This window comes from Phoca vitulina, unplaced genomic scaffold (assembly GCF_004348235.1).
Source record: "Phoca vitulina isolate PV1807 unplaced genomic scaffold, GSC_HSeal_1.0 scaffold31, whole genome shotgun sequence".
Lineage (NCBI taxonomy): Eukaryota > Metazoa > Chordata > Mammalia > Carnivora > Phocidae > Phoca > Phoca vitulina.
In genome coordinates this window covers 20,056,769-20,072,180 of record NW_022589734.1, presented here as the reverse complement: position 1 = coordinate 20,072,180, position 15,412 = coordinate 20,056,769, and the positions used below count along the sequence as shown (strand labels likewise).

Here is a 15,412-nt window from a genome sequence, read left to right as displayed (position 1 = left end):
AAAAAAAAAAAAAAAAAAAGAACCCTAATACTCTCTGTTGGTCTCAAGCCTCTCTGACGAATTTTCCCTCTCTTTATTCACCAGATCCCCATCTTTCCATTAACAACTTTCAATTAACAGAGCAGCTTCCAGCCAGGATCCTTTTGTGCCCTTTACCGTAATGCACTCTACAACCATGACAAATTATGCCCAGTAAATCAGACAAACCTGTGTTCAAAGCTCAGCTAGTTTTACATCAGTAGTAACAGCAAAAGACTAGAAATAATCTAATCTCGTAAGGACTGGTTAAAATGTAGTTAACACAGTCGTGGTGGGGCTGCCAATCACAGGCCTTCTTCCTTCCCTGGACACAGGAATGGGGCACATGAGCCAAGCTTTTAAAGTAACCCATCCTCCTGGCCACAATAATTGGTTCAGGGATGGACATGACAAGCCCAGCCAATGAAAATCATCAAGAGGATTTCTATGCCAGAGCTAACAGGAGAGATGGCTTCCCTTTCACTGAAGTGGCTAAGTTGGGAGGATGTCAAACTGAGGTGCTGGGGGCCATGTTGCCCATCATAGGGCAGAAACTACCTAGAGAATGAAGCCTAATATGAGCTGGAAAGATAAAGAGCCATACTGACATTATTTGAGCACCTGGATCAAAGCCCTGCTCTGCCCAGTCATGTGAGCCAGTAAGTTCCCTTTGTGGCTTAAATTAGTTTAAACTGGGTTTTCTGCTCTTGCACACAAGAGCCCTGGCCAGCTCAGCAAATTAGAGAAGGAGAAATGAAATAGGTTAGTCTTTATGAAATTGGTTCTATTTATTTGAAATTTGAAGGATCAGTGAAAAAAAAAGTGGTTCTGTGGTCAAATAAATTTAGGAAACTGCCTCTTAGAGAACCCCAGTATTCATTAGTAGAGCAAAGACTGTGAAAAACTGCAGTAAAGAACCCAAAACTCATTTATCTTAGGAATTTTCTGAAAATTGATTTCTCACAGATCTCCTCTTAATGAGGCTAAAGATGGTACCAAAAACAGAAGGCCTGAATGAAGCAGACCCTCAGATCCCCTCCCACATTCTGCACAGATGGATGACTTCCTTCTTTTACAGGGAAATGGTTCTCTGCCCATGTACTCTGCCTACCAATCTGTTCCTGTGAATGAACGATACGCCCCCCCCGCCCCTACCAAGAACAATCCTTCTACTCTGACTTACTCAAGCACAGCCTCCCAGCAATGACTCCTTTTCCTGCATTATCACTGTCTCCCTACCGAATCATTACTATCTAGATATAAACATGCTGTTATTTCTCCCACTGAAAAAACAAAAACCGTATCTTGACCCCACTCCCTCCCCTTACTATCTCAATCATATTCCTCTCCCTTAAAGAAAAACTCCTTGTCCATTTGCAATGAGGTGGATGGAGCTAGAGCGTATTATACTAAGAGAAGTCAGTCTGAGGAAGACAAATACCATAAGATTTCACTCATATGTGGGATTTAAGAAATAAAACAAACAAGCAAAGGGGTTAAAAAAGATAAAGAGACAAACCAAGAAAGAGACTCTTAACTCTAGAGAACACAGTGATGGTCACCAGAGGGGAGGGGGGATGGGGACCATAGGTGATGGGGATTATGAAAGGCGCTTGCTGTGACGAGAACGGGGTGTTGTACGGAAGTGCTGAATCACTGTATTGTACCCCTGACACAAGTATTACACTGTATGTTCACTAAATGGAATTTAAATAAAAACTTAAAAAAGAAGAAAAACTCCTGCAAGTTCCAATTCAAGATGGTGATGTAGGAAGACTCTGAACTCACCTCCTCCACAGAACACACCAAATTACACCTATTAATAGAACAACTCCTCCTTAAGAACAGAGGGCTGACTGAGCAACTACTGAACAACTGAAGCCGGAATGGCAAGAGAACAGCAAAAGAGTCAGAGACACAGTAACAGAGGGAACCCCCACCTCCAACACCGGGAACTGCAGTGGGAAGGCATAGTACTAAAGGACCAGGAACACAGCCCTTTGTCCTTGGGCACAGAAAAACAAACAAACAAACAAAATAAACCCATGGTTCAAAGGGCAACTAGCAAGGGCGCCTGGGTGGCTCAGTTGGTTAAGTGTCTGCCTTCGGCTCAAGTCGTGATCCTGGGTCCTGGGATGAAGCCCCGCTTTGGAATCCCTGCTCAGTGGGGAGTCTGCTTCTCTCTCCCTTCTCTCTCCCTCTCCCTTTGCCCCTCTCCTGCTCATGCTCTCTCAAATAAATAAATAAAATCTTAAAAAAAAAAAAAAAGAGCAACTAGCATATAAGAGACAACACTAAAACTCTGCCAAGCAGCAGGGGAGCTGCAGGAAAAGCTCTCCAGGTCAGAGGGCCTGGGGAACTACAGTTGATGCTCCCACCCCACCTTAAAAGCCTAGATCAGAAAAGGGTCCAGACACCATTAGAGGCAGGTCCAATCCTCCCAATGAGACTGTGACTTCAGCAAGCCCAGGGTCCACAAGCTCACACCAGCCCTAGATGCGCTGGGGCACAGAAAAAAAAGCCTGGGTTTAAAAAGGCCGAGGAGGGGTGCCTAGGTGGCTCAGTTGGTTAAGCGTCTTTCTTTAGCTCAGGTCATAATCCCAGGGTCCTGGGATCGCGCCCCATGTCGGGCTCCCTGCTCAGCAGAAAGTCTGCTTCTCCCTCTCCCTCTGCCTCTCCCCCTGGTTGTGCTCTGTCTCTCTCTCTTTCAAGTAAATAAATAAAATCTTTAAAAGGGCCAAGGAACTGCAGGAATACTCTCTCCCTCTCCACCTCAAAAGAAGAGACTGAAGAAGGGTCTGGCTGCTCTAAGAAGTGGATTCCAACACCATAACTGGAGGGTCTCAACGCCATAACTGGCAGGTCCAGTCATCACAGAGAGCTTGTGATCTCAGTGAGCCCAGGGTCACACGCTCACACCAGCTGTCATGCTGGGACAAAGCAAACAAGCTGCAGTTTCGTGTTCTGTATGTGTGTGTTTCAATTTTTACTGTTTAACTTTTTAAAATTTGCTTTATTTTGCTTATTTTTTTCTTTCTGGTTAAGGTGCAGAAAACTTACTTGGAGAATAACTGAAAACTTCCTTAACCTAACGAGGGAAATAGACACCCAAGTCCAAAAAGCAGAGAGTTCCAAACAAAAAGAACCCAAGGAGGTTCACACCACAGCATATAATAATAAAATGTCAAAGGTTAAAGATAAAGAGATAATCCTAAAAGCAGCAAGAGAGAAACAAAAAGTTATCTATAAGGGAAACACCATAAGGCTATCAACTGATTGTTCAGCAGAAATTTTGCAGGCCAGAAGAGCAGGGCTTGATATACTCAAAGTGCTGAAAGGAAAAAGCCCACAACCAAGAATATTCTACCCAGCAAGATTATAATTCAGATTTAAAGGAGAGATAAAGTTTCCCAAACAAAAGATAAAGGAGTTTATCACCATTAAACCAGCCTTATGAAAAATGTTAAAGGAACTTCTTTAAGTGGAAAAGAAATGGACATAATTAGACATAAAAAAAAGATGTAAAATATGACAACATATACACAAAATGTGGAGCAGGGAGTAAAAAGAGAAGGGGAAAAAGGAAAAGGATTTTTTTTCTGGTTTTTTTTTTTTTTTTTTTTTAGAATGTGTTTGAACTTAAATGACCATCAAATTAATACGAACTGTTCTTTACTTAGTATATGTTATATATGAACTTCATGGTAACCACAAACCCAACCTATGACAGATACACAAAAAATAAAGAGAAAGAAAGCCAAACAAAACACTATAGATACATATCAATCTCGAAAAAAGAGTAAGAGAAGAAAGGAACAAAGAACTACAAAAACAACAAGAAAACAAATTTTTTAAATGGCAGTAAGAACACACCTATCAATAATTACTTTAAATGTAAATGGCCTAAATGCTCCAATCAAAAGACACAGAGAATGTATTTAAAAAAAAAAAAAAAAGACCCATCTGGGGTGCCTGGGTGGTTCAGTCAGTTGAAATCCGACTCTTGGTTTTGGCTCGGATCATGATCTCGGGGTCATGGGATCAGGCCCCATGTCAGGCTTTGTGCTCAGTGCAGAGTCTGCTTGTCCCTCTCCTTCTGCTCCTTCCCCTCAAATAAATAAAATCTTAAAAAAAGAAAAAGACCCATCTATATGCCACCTATAAGAGACTCACCTCAGATCTGAAAGCAAAGAGATGGAAAAACATTTGCCATGCCTATGGAAGTAAAAAAAAAAAAAAAAAAAAAAAAAAGCTGGGGTAGCAATACTTATATCAGACAAAATAGACAAAACAAAAACTGTAATAAGAGACAAAGGGCATTACATAATGATAAAGGGATCAATCCAACAAGAGGTTATAACAATATTAAGTATCTATGCACCCAACACCAAAGCACCTAAATAGATAAAGTATTAACAGAGATAAAGAGAGAAATTAATGGTAATACAATAACAGTAGGGGGCTTTAACACCCCACTTACATCAATGGATAGATCACCCACAGAAAATCAAGAAGGAAACAATGTATCTGCATGACACATTGGACCAGATGGACATAACAGATATATAAGAATATTCCATCCAAAATCACAGAATACACTTTCTTTCCAAGTGCACATGGAACATTCTCCAGAATAGATGACATATTAGGCCAAAAAACAAGCCTCAATAAGTTTAAGAAGACTGAAATGACACCATGCATCTTTTACAACTACATTGGTATAAAACTAGAAATAAATCACAAAAAACTGGAAAAAACACAAACACATGGAGACTAAACAACATGATACTAAATAACCAATGGGTCAAAAAAGTAATCAAAGAAGAAATTTAGGGGTGCCTGGATGGTTCAGTCAGTTAAGCATGTGCTCCTTAAGCTCAGGTCATGACTCCAGGGTCCTGGGATTGAGCCCTGCATCAGGGCTCCCTGTTCAGCAGGGAGTCTGCTTCTCTCTCTCCCTCTGTCCCTGCTCGTGCTCTCTCTCTCTCACTCACTCTCTCTCTCAAATAAATAAAATCTTAAAAAAAAAAAAAATTTAAAAAATACATGAAGACAAATGAAAATGAGAAGACCACAGTCCAAAATCTATGCGACACAGCAAAAGCAGTTCTAAAAGGGAAGTGCATATCAATACAGACCTATGTCAAGAAACAAGAAAGAATTTCAATCTAACTTTACACCTAAAGGAACTAAAAAAAGAAGAACAAAGCCCAAAATGAGTAGAAGAAAGGATATAATAAAGATCAGAGCAGAAATAAATGCCATAGAGATTAAAGTAACAATAGAAAAAAATCAACTAAACCAAGAGCTGGTTCTTTGAAAAAATAAAAGTGAAAAACCTTTAGGCAGACTCATCGAGAAAAAAAGGTAAAAGGACCCAAATAAATAAAATGAGAAACAAGAGAGAAGTAACAACTGATGCCACAGAAATACAAAGGGTTGTAAGAGAATACTATGAAAAATTACATGCCAACAAAATGAGCAACCTGGAAGAAATATATTCCTAGAAACATACATAATCTTCCAAAACTGAACCAAGAAGAAACAGATAATCTGAATAGACCAATTACAAGTAATGAAACTGAATCAGTAATCAAAAAACCACCAGGAAATAAAAGTACAAGACCAGCTGGATTCATGAGTGAATTCTACCAGACACTTAAACAATTAATACTTACTCTCCTCCAACTATTCCAAAAAATAGAAGAGGAAGGAAAGCTTCCAAATACATTCTATGAGGCGAACATTACCCTGATACCAAAACCAGACACCACAAAAAAGAACTACAGGCCAATATCCCTGATGAACATTGATGCAAAATTCTCAACAAAGTATTAGCAAACCTCATACAACAATACATTAAAAAGATCATTCACCTCAATCAGATGGGATTTATTCCTAGGATGCCAGGACGGTTCAATACTCACAAATCAATCCACGTCATGAACCACATCAACACAACAAATGATAAAATTCATATGACCACCTCAATAGATATAGAAAAAAAGTATATGACAAGATTCAACATCCATTCATGATAACAACTCTCCACAAAATGGAATTAGAGGGAACATACCTAAACATCATAAAGACCATATATGCAAAACTCACAGCCAACATCATCCTCAATGGTGAAAACTTTCCCTCTAAGGTCAGGAACAAGACAAGGATGTCCACTCTCACCACTTTTATTCAACACAGTCCTGGAAGTCCTAGCCACAGCTTTCAGACGAGAGAAGAACATAAGTGGCATCCATACTGGTAAAGAAGTTAAGCTATCACTATTTGCAGATGACATGGTTCAGTTTTGGAAGACTGGATGTTTCTAGATACATCCCCTAAGGCAAGAGAAACAAAAGCAAAAAACAAACTACTGGAACTAAATCAAATAAATAGCTTTTGCAAAGGAAACCATCAACAAAACAAAAAGGCAACCTACTGAATGGGGACGATATTTGCAAATGATATATCCAATAAGGGGTAATATATAAAATATATAAACAACTCAAACAACTCTACACCAAAAAAAAATCCTATTAAAAAATGGGCAGAGGACCTGGGTAGACATTTGTCCAAAGACAGATGGCCAATAGACACATGAAACGATGCTCAATATCATTAATCATAGGGAAATGCAAATCGAAACCACAATGACCTATCACCTCACGCCTGTTAGAATGTCTAAAACCAAGGAGACAAAAATGAACAAGTGCTGGAGAGGATGTGAAGAAAACGGAACTTTATGCGTTGGTAGGGATGTAAATTAGTGCAGCCACCACGGAAAACAGTATGGAGGTTCCTCAAAAAATTAAAAACAGAAATATCATAGGATCTAATAATTCCACTATGGGGTCTTTACACAGGGAAAAGGAAAACACTAACTCAAACATACATGAACCCCTGTGTTTACTGCAGCATTATTTACAATAACCAAGACATCAACTCTTGCATAGATTATTGCCATAGTTAGTCTCCCTGCTTCTACCCTTAATTCCCAAAGGACATTTTCAGCACAGGACCCAGGGATTCCTTTAAAACCTAACTTCATCTCAAGCTTCAGACCAAAACCTGCCAGTGGTATTCCATCTCAGAGTAAAAAACCAAAATCACTGCAAAGATCTGCAAGGACATATATGATCAGCCTCCTGTCACCTCTCCGACCCTCTTTCCTACCATTCCCCTTCTCCTTCCATTCAACACACGGGCTTCCTCATACCCACCAGTACACACTCATCCCAGGGTCTTAGTCTTGTCTGGGATGCCTTGAGGACTTTGTTCGAACATCACCAGTGAAACCTTTCTGAGCAACTCCCACCTCACTGCATATACACACACTTGCTCTCCCCTTTCCTTGCCTTGACTCCTTACCACAACAATTTTATTACCCACTTAGAGGTTTTCATTACTTTAGTCTTTTTCTACTAGAATATGTACTCCGTGAAGGTAAAGGCTTTGTTGTTGTTGTTGTTGCTGCTGTTTTACTGAGAGAAAGATACAAGTGCCCATGTGAATGAGGGAGACAGAATCCCAAGCAGGCCCCACACTCAGCACAGAGTTGGACACAAGGCCTGATCTCTTGACCCAAGACCATGACCTGGGCTGACATCAAGAGTCACACGTTTAACCGACTGAGGCACCCAGGCGCCCCGAAGGTAAAGGATTTTGTGTGCTCTGTTCACTGCTTTATCCCAAGGAGTGCCTAAAACTACATCTAACACATTGCAGGTTCTCAATATTTTTTTTTTTTTTTTACTGTAGATGACCCAGTCTAACAAGATATGGCCCCTGGCTACTCCCTCCGTCCCAACTATACTACACCTTTTAAATATGCTCTGAGTATGCCAAACTAGTTTTTGACTCAGAGGTCTTCACACTTTTTTTTTTTTCTGCCTGGAATATCATTCCCCAAATACTTGTATGGCTTGCTGCCCACATCTCTATTCAAATGACACCTCCTCAGAGAGGCCTTTCCTAAGCACCACATCTAAAATAACCACACAGGGACGACTGTGTGGCCCAGTCAGTTAAGCGTCTGCCTTCAGCTCAGGTCATGATCCCAGGGTCCTGGGACCGAGGCCCGCAGCGGGATCCTTACTCAGCAGGGAGCCTGCTTCTCCCTCTCCCTCTGCTCCCCTTGCTTGTGCACATGCGGTCGCTCGCTCTCACTCTCCCTCTCTCAGGCAAACAAAATAAAATAACCACACAGAGACTAAGCATCCACACACACTCACAATGACCTCTAAGCTGACACATAACTGCAGAACATAATTCCATCTTTCTCCCTGCAAGGTAAGCTCCATAAGGAAAAAGGCATTACCTCTTTCTTACCACTGTATCTATGACACCTATAACAAAGCCTGCCACAGAGCAGGCACACAGTATTTGTTGACCAAATGAATGAATTAATAAAATGCTTAAGGTAAATTTAGCTAGTCTTTCTATAACATAGGAGGAAATTCTTAGACTGGATGTGAAGTTGAAGCAAATACCTAATAACCCTTGGAGTTTCTTCTATCACTATTAGTCCATGAAATAAATAAGGTGAGTGAGAATGGCTACGACCAGGTAGTGCCTTCCAATGTTACTAAAGAACGGCTGAAGGATTCTGAATTGAAGGACACATTAAAAGCCATATTTCTTAATTACAATTTTGACATCCCATACAGCACTGTGTATGGATCCAAAGAAGGGAAAGAGAACAGAGAAAGAAAGATGAGATGGGTCCACTGAGGTAGACATACAGTATCACACAGTGAGGGAAGAAGAAAACGTTGCTAAGCCTCTCAGTGTCCACAGAAAGAAAAAGATTTGAACACCGACAGAACTAGAATTAGAACCCAGGCCTTCTCTCAACACCAAGCTCCCCCAGCTATATAGCTCTGCCTCACTGGCAAAGCCCAAGCCATGTAAGAGTCTAATGCAATGCTAAGAAATAAAGACATTCCAGGAAAAAAGGGGACAAAGGAAAAACTGACACTCAAGAAATACAAATAGCCAATAAGCACTGGAAATACTGCTCAGGCACAATAATAGCAAGTGTTTAAACAATAAATAGTTTTTTGTCTACCCCACTGATAAAAAAAAAAAAAGAAGAAGAAGACTGACAAAAGCTCTATTGCTGGCTGAAAGTATGGTAAAACTGGTATATCCTTTCTGGAAGGCTTTCTAGCAATACCTATTAAACTTTGAAACATATGTATCCTTTGACCCAGCAATTCCATTTCTAGAAATTCACCTTAGAGAATCAAAGGAGACAAATATAAAGCAGAAGATGGTAAATCTGGGTGCATATCATAAGCACATTAAAACAACCTCACTCCGGGCGCCTGAGTGGCTCAGTCAGTTAAGCATCTGCCTTCGGCTCAGGTCATGATCCCAAGGTCCTGGGATCGAGCCCCACATCAGGCTCCCTGCTCAGTAGGGAGCCTGCTGCTCCCCCTGCTTGTGCGTGCTCTCTCTCTGTCAAATAAATAAAATCTTTAAAAAACAAAACAGAACAAAAAACAATCTCACTCATCACTATTAATAAAGTTTTTACTTCCAACAAGCTGGTAGAAGGAATTGTTAGCTGGCAGCAATTTATAAATGAGTAATAATGAAATGAAAGTTTGAGACTAAAAAGAAAGACAATATTTAAAGGTAACAATAGGATCATATGAAAGTTTTTTCTCAAAAGATAGAGGAATTCAAGTTTGATAAAGGGAATAAAAATCATCAGTGAATGGGGTGCCTGGGTGGCGCAGTTGTTAAGCGTCTGCCTTCGGCTCAGGTCATGATCCCAGGGTCCTGGGATCGAGCCCCGCATCAGGCTCCCTGCTTGGCGGGAAGCCTGCTTCTCCCTCTCCCACTCCCCCTGCTTGTGTTCCTTCTCTTGCTGTGTCTCTCTGTCAAGTAAATAAATAAAATCTTAAGAAAAAAAAAATCGCCAGTGAAAAGGGAGATACTAAAAAAGAAACATCCTACAGTAGTGTTACTTCCAGGTGTGATTTATTAGGAGAGCTTTTATAGTATCGAATACCCAGGTCCCATTCTGAATTAGAATCTCCAAGAGTGGAATTTAAGGATGTTAACGCAAAACCTACCCAGGTGATTCCACTAAACATCCCTGATTGAGATCCACCATTCTCCCAGACAGAGGTTCTCAATCTTGAGTGCTCACTGTATTCACCTGAGAAGCTTTTGCAAATTACAAACAACTGAGGGGCACCTGGGTGGCTCAGTTGGTTAACCATCTGCCTTTGGCTCAGGTCATGATCCAGGGGTCCTAGAATCGAGTCCCAAGTCAGGGAGCCTGCTTCTCCCTCTGCCTGCTCCTCCCCCCGCTTGTGTGCTCTCGCACACACGCGCTCTCTCCCTCCCTCTCTGACAAATAAATAAAATCTTTAATAAAAAAAAAAAATTTTATGCTTCAAAGGACACCATCAAGAAAGTGAAAGGTAAGTCATACAATGGGAGAAAATATTTACAAATCCTATGTCTGATAAACATCCAGTATCAGAATGCAATAATTACACAAGTCAACAATAAAAAGACAAATAACCCAATGTAAAACATGACAGAAGATATGAATACATATTTCTCCAGAGGTATACAAATGGCCAAAAAGCACATGAAAAGATGTCAACATCATTAACTACAAGGAAAATGCAAATCAAAACCACAATGACATACCACTCCACACCCACTAGGATGGCTAAAATTAATTAAATAATAAATACATAAAACAGCACTGACTACGATGTAGATTAGACCACCCAGAAAGAAAAAGGATTAAGAATCAAGCCTTGAGGAACTCCAAATTTAACTGCCAAGTAGAAGAGAACCAGCCTATAACAGAGACCAAGCAGCAGCAACCCGAAAAGGAGAAAATCTGTAGGTGACAGAAGGCAAAGGAAGAGAACATGTCAAAGAGGTCAACAAGGTCAGTGCTGCTGAATGTAGACGAAAAGTAAAGTGAATTAAAATGTCTCTTAGATTTAGTGATATGGCATGATTTGGACAGGATGATATTTCCATAGAATGATAGTGGCAACATTACTAAGAAACTAGGCTGCCCTTCTGAACTTTCTAATGTGTTAACACTTCGTTCAAGCGTAAAAGGTTTGAAAATAAATGAGTACCTTGATTATCTGCAATTAGTCTCAAATCCTCTGGAAAGTCTGGAAAATAAAAACTGATTAGAAAAAGCGAGCTCCCAACAAGTTCACAAACCCACAGTAAGAACTCTCTGAAACTAGCTAAAAGGGATTAGACTCCTTAAAAGACTGCTTTATACAGCAAGGTGAATAATGTGCCGTACTACTTCCAACTTCCTACTGATCGGGTCAGGTGCGTTTACATCCACCATTATCTGCCGTGATGGTGACGGAGCGTCTGGCCACAGGAATACACATTACCCAGGACCCAGCACTACAACACGTCTGCGTTACTCGAGTAATACCAACTACAAAACGGAAACTAGGCAGTGAGGTAGGTATACAGATCTCCTTTCACCACAAAAACACGTGTCGTCCCGAGATTCAGAGAGAGGTTTTATGAGTAAAAGGGAACAAAAGTGAAAAACCACAAGACATTGGCCCTTCTAGCCAACTTCTCTTTAAATCCTTGAAATACAGCTCTGTGAAAGCTACATAACTGCGAAAGCCTTGTCCCATCCCACAAATTCAGCACCGAAGGTGGGAGAACAAATGGAATTAGATCTGACAATAAGGAACGAGGTCCCTTAAATATTCCTTACAGCCCTCCAGCACCTAACGCCAACGACTCTGTCCTCACTTCAGGCAGCGCTACCCGCCTCCCAATTCCCCGACCCCAGCTGGCAAGTCCCCTTTCAACTACGAAAACAAACCAGCAAACGGCCCGAGAAAGACCGAAACTGGACAAACAAGGCTCCACCATTAAAGAAGCTCTAGCCACACTCTGCCCCACACTGATCCACCCGCCACCCTTGCCCAGAGATCAGGAAATAACATACCAGTCCAAAGTGAGAGAACCCCACGCCGGTCTGCGGATACGGGAAACGCTTCAGATGGAGCTCGCCATGACACATACGTCCCGCCACGTCTGTTTGCGCATGCTCGGCGACGGTGGCCCGGAGAGCTCAAATTGCATCATCGCTGAAAGTGCGAGTTCAGGTCTAACTTATTTTGGTAAAGATTACGCTTGGCATTCCTTTGTTTGCAAGAGTGAAAATAGACACCAAAACCTCAGGTTCTTAAAATTGATTAATAGCTATCTTCTGCTGAGCTCTTACTATGTGTCAGGCACCATATTAAGCACTTAACATAAACATTATCTCCCAAATTATTATTATTATTATTATTATTATTATTATTATTATTTTACCAAAGAGGAAACAGGGAGTGTACTTACTTGCCTAAAGTTACTATACTAGTTGTGACAGTCCTCTCTGCTGAATTCAATTTTGCCCAACTCTGAAAGAACCTACTCTTTACATTTTACTTTCTTCCTCAACCTTTAGTGAAAAGAGGTCATATTGGAGAAGAGAGTAGAAAAGGACAAAAAACAGTTGAATTAAACAGTATAGATCATTTAACACCAAGCATTTTTGTTTTGTTTTGTTTTTTAATGCTTAGAAGGCAGATAAACCGTAAGGCAGTTTAGCAGAAAGAACTTCCATGGAGTAAACAGATTCTGACCTAGTTGCTTTCCATGTGTTTTCTCACTTTATTATTTTTTTACCCAAGACACTGTGCTTGACCTTGTTTACTGAAAGATCATCTCCACTTTAAAAAATGAAGACAACTGGCCATGAAGAAGACAGAAATCATGAGCTTTATTCCTAGTGCAATTCCTTCTAACTGTGACCTAGAGTCCACTGCAGTCCTCACCCAGCTGAATTCGAATTGTACATTTACGTTGCCCCATCTCTTTCACCGTAATCCCACCGCCTAGCATATAATCTTCCACTTAATGGCCTCTCCATAAGCATACCTTAAATGAAGTGACTGACCCCATCCCTTTCCCCCCAAGATCTAGTTGATTTCACTTAAAGAAATTTTACTGAGTACACATCACTTGGCCGCAAGCATGATGCTGGATGCTAGAGCTAGAAAGGGAAAAAAAGACAACTCCCTACCTGAAGGATATTTCCAGCTTATAGTTTCAGTAGAAAAGAGCAATCGTTGTGGAAGATGAATGCACAGGGACCGTGGAGCACAAAGGGGAGATTTCTCCTCTTACATAAGGGGGTCAAGACTCCCCATGGGGGAAGTAAGAGCAATTGAGGAAGGTATTCCAGGCAGGGAGATAGTAAGAGCAAATGTATGGAGGCCTGAAGTATAAACTCTTGTATATTATAACAGCAAAAAGAGTAAAGGGGGGTGATGGTTGAGAAGGCTGGAGAGGCAAAATGCAGGGACCACATGAAGGTGAGCCTTGTTTGCTAAAATAAACATTAGATCAGACATAATCTTGGATGTATTAGGTAGCATGAAAGTGTCTGAGCAGATGATTCTTTCAGGAGGATGGGTTAGAGGACAAAACTTCAGACATGAATAAATATTGAAAACCTAAATGGAATTGTTGACTGTGAGGAATGGGGAAATGGAAAGGGAGGACACTTTTAATATGAATCATTTGAAAATTCAGTGACCCTACCTCTAGAAATTTATCTTACAGAAATGTTCACAGTTATACCAAATGACACATGTGCCAGGTTATTCTTTGAAATGTTGCTTGTAATAACAAAATACCAGAAACCCTCTCTGGCTTCTCAATAGGGAATGGTTAAATATATTTATGGTATCTATACAGCTCTTAAGAAAGAATAAGGTTGCTTTTAATGTACTACCCAAGACATTGTTAAGTGGAAAAAGAAAGATGCGATATAGTGTTTACAGTGTATTGGTATAGTTATGGAAAATATATATACATGTAAATATATACATTGGTACAGGTTTACTTTTCCCTCTATTCCCTTTGGTAACTGTTATTTTTGTACCGTGCCTATGTACTACTTATTCAAAAAATAAAGATTCATTTTATAAATAAAATTAAAATGGCACTTGATAATTTATAATTTACTGGTTTATCTGTTATTTTGTAGTATCGAACTCTGATTTTCCTTTATGTTAATATTTAAATTTTAAATCTTTTTTTGGTGGGATATATATAACATAAAATTTACCATTTTTGCCATTTTTAAATGTACAATTCAGTAACATTGAGTACATTCACATTTTCATGCAGCCGTACCACCATCAATTGCCAGAATTTTTTCATCCCCCCAAACTAATCTGTACTCACTCAGTAACTCCCCTTTCCTTCTTCCCCCCACTGCTGGCAACCATAGTTCTGCTTTCTGAGCGTGTGAATTTGATGACTCTAGGTACCTCATATAAGTGGAATCATACAATATTTGTCCTTTTGTAACTAGCTTATTTCGCTTGGCATAATGTCTTCAACCATGTTGATGTAGTTGCATGTGTCAGAACTTCCTTTTTTACAGCTGAACAATATTCCGTTATATGTATATATCACATTTTGTTTATAAATTTTAAATCTCTATGCTTTGATTCTCAAATTAGATTGTAAACTTCGTAAGAATAGACACTCTATCTTGTTATTGTTTTTTCAGCCCACAAATATAATATTAAATGCTTTATAAATGTTTGATGGCAGACAAACCAGTTTATGTGTACAGAGACACACTAAAAATGCAAGTGAATCTATAAAATAATAGTAAAGATTTTTGAGAACTTATAAGTGTGTGCCGGTAACAACAGTAAGCCCTCCATGTGAATTATCAAATGGATCCATCATAATAACTCTATAAATAATCCTATAAATTAGTAGTACTATTATTATTATTTTATCCTCTTTTTTAAGATTTATTTATTTGAGAGAGAGAGAGAGAGCATGGGGGTAAGGAGCACAGGGAGAGAAAAACTCAAGCAGACTCCGAGCTGAGCACACGGAGCCCGATGCAGGGCTTGATCTCACAACCCTGCGATCATGACCTGAGCCGAAACCAAAAGCCAGCCACTTAACCAGCTGCACCACCCAGGCAAACGTCTCTTATCCTCTTTTTACAGAGAAGGAAACTGAAGCTTAGGTAGTCCTACTCTGGTCTTTTTTAGCAATTTTATATGAATACTTCAAAAGAAACGAACTGTATACTATCATTAAAAATGAAAATATTCACATAGAGAAAAACGTTGGAGAGAAAAAAACAAAAATAAGGGAAATGTGTAATAAAATCTATAAGCCTTCAGAATGATTGACTCCATTTTTTATGTTTGTCTTTATAGTGAAAATTGAAGAGAAAATGTAGACAATAATGGAGTTCGAATTCTTACTATCTCAGCCACTAACCAAGAAAGAAAGAATGAAACATGAAAATGATAAACATTTATGCACATATATTTTAGTT

At 39.7% G+C, this 15,412-nt stretch overlaps 1 protein-coding gene across 4 annotated transcripts in view; it reads right to left on the bottom strand.

The window, feature by feature from the left end:
- The window catches only part of CDKAL1 (CDK5 regulatory subunit associated protein 1 like 1), a 708,317-nt gene extending 696,235 nt beyond the window's left edge, over nt 1-12,082 (bottom strand). For 3 of the 4 annotated variants that reach the window (XM_032424786.1, XM_032424785.1, XM_032424783.1), the window contains exons 1-2: nt 11,993-12,082; nt 11,139-11,177 (exon numbers count right to left, since the gene is read on the bottom strand). The gene's annotated coding sequence lies outside the window, so the exon portion shown is untranslated. The remainder of the gene's footprint in view (nt 1-11,138; nt 11,178-11,992) is intronic. The other variant, XM_032424784.1, reaches the window with a different exon arrangement.
- Nucleotides 12,083-15,412: the final 3,330 nt, after the last annotated feature.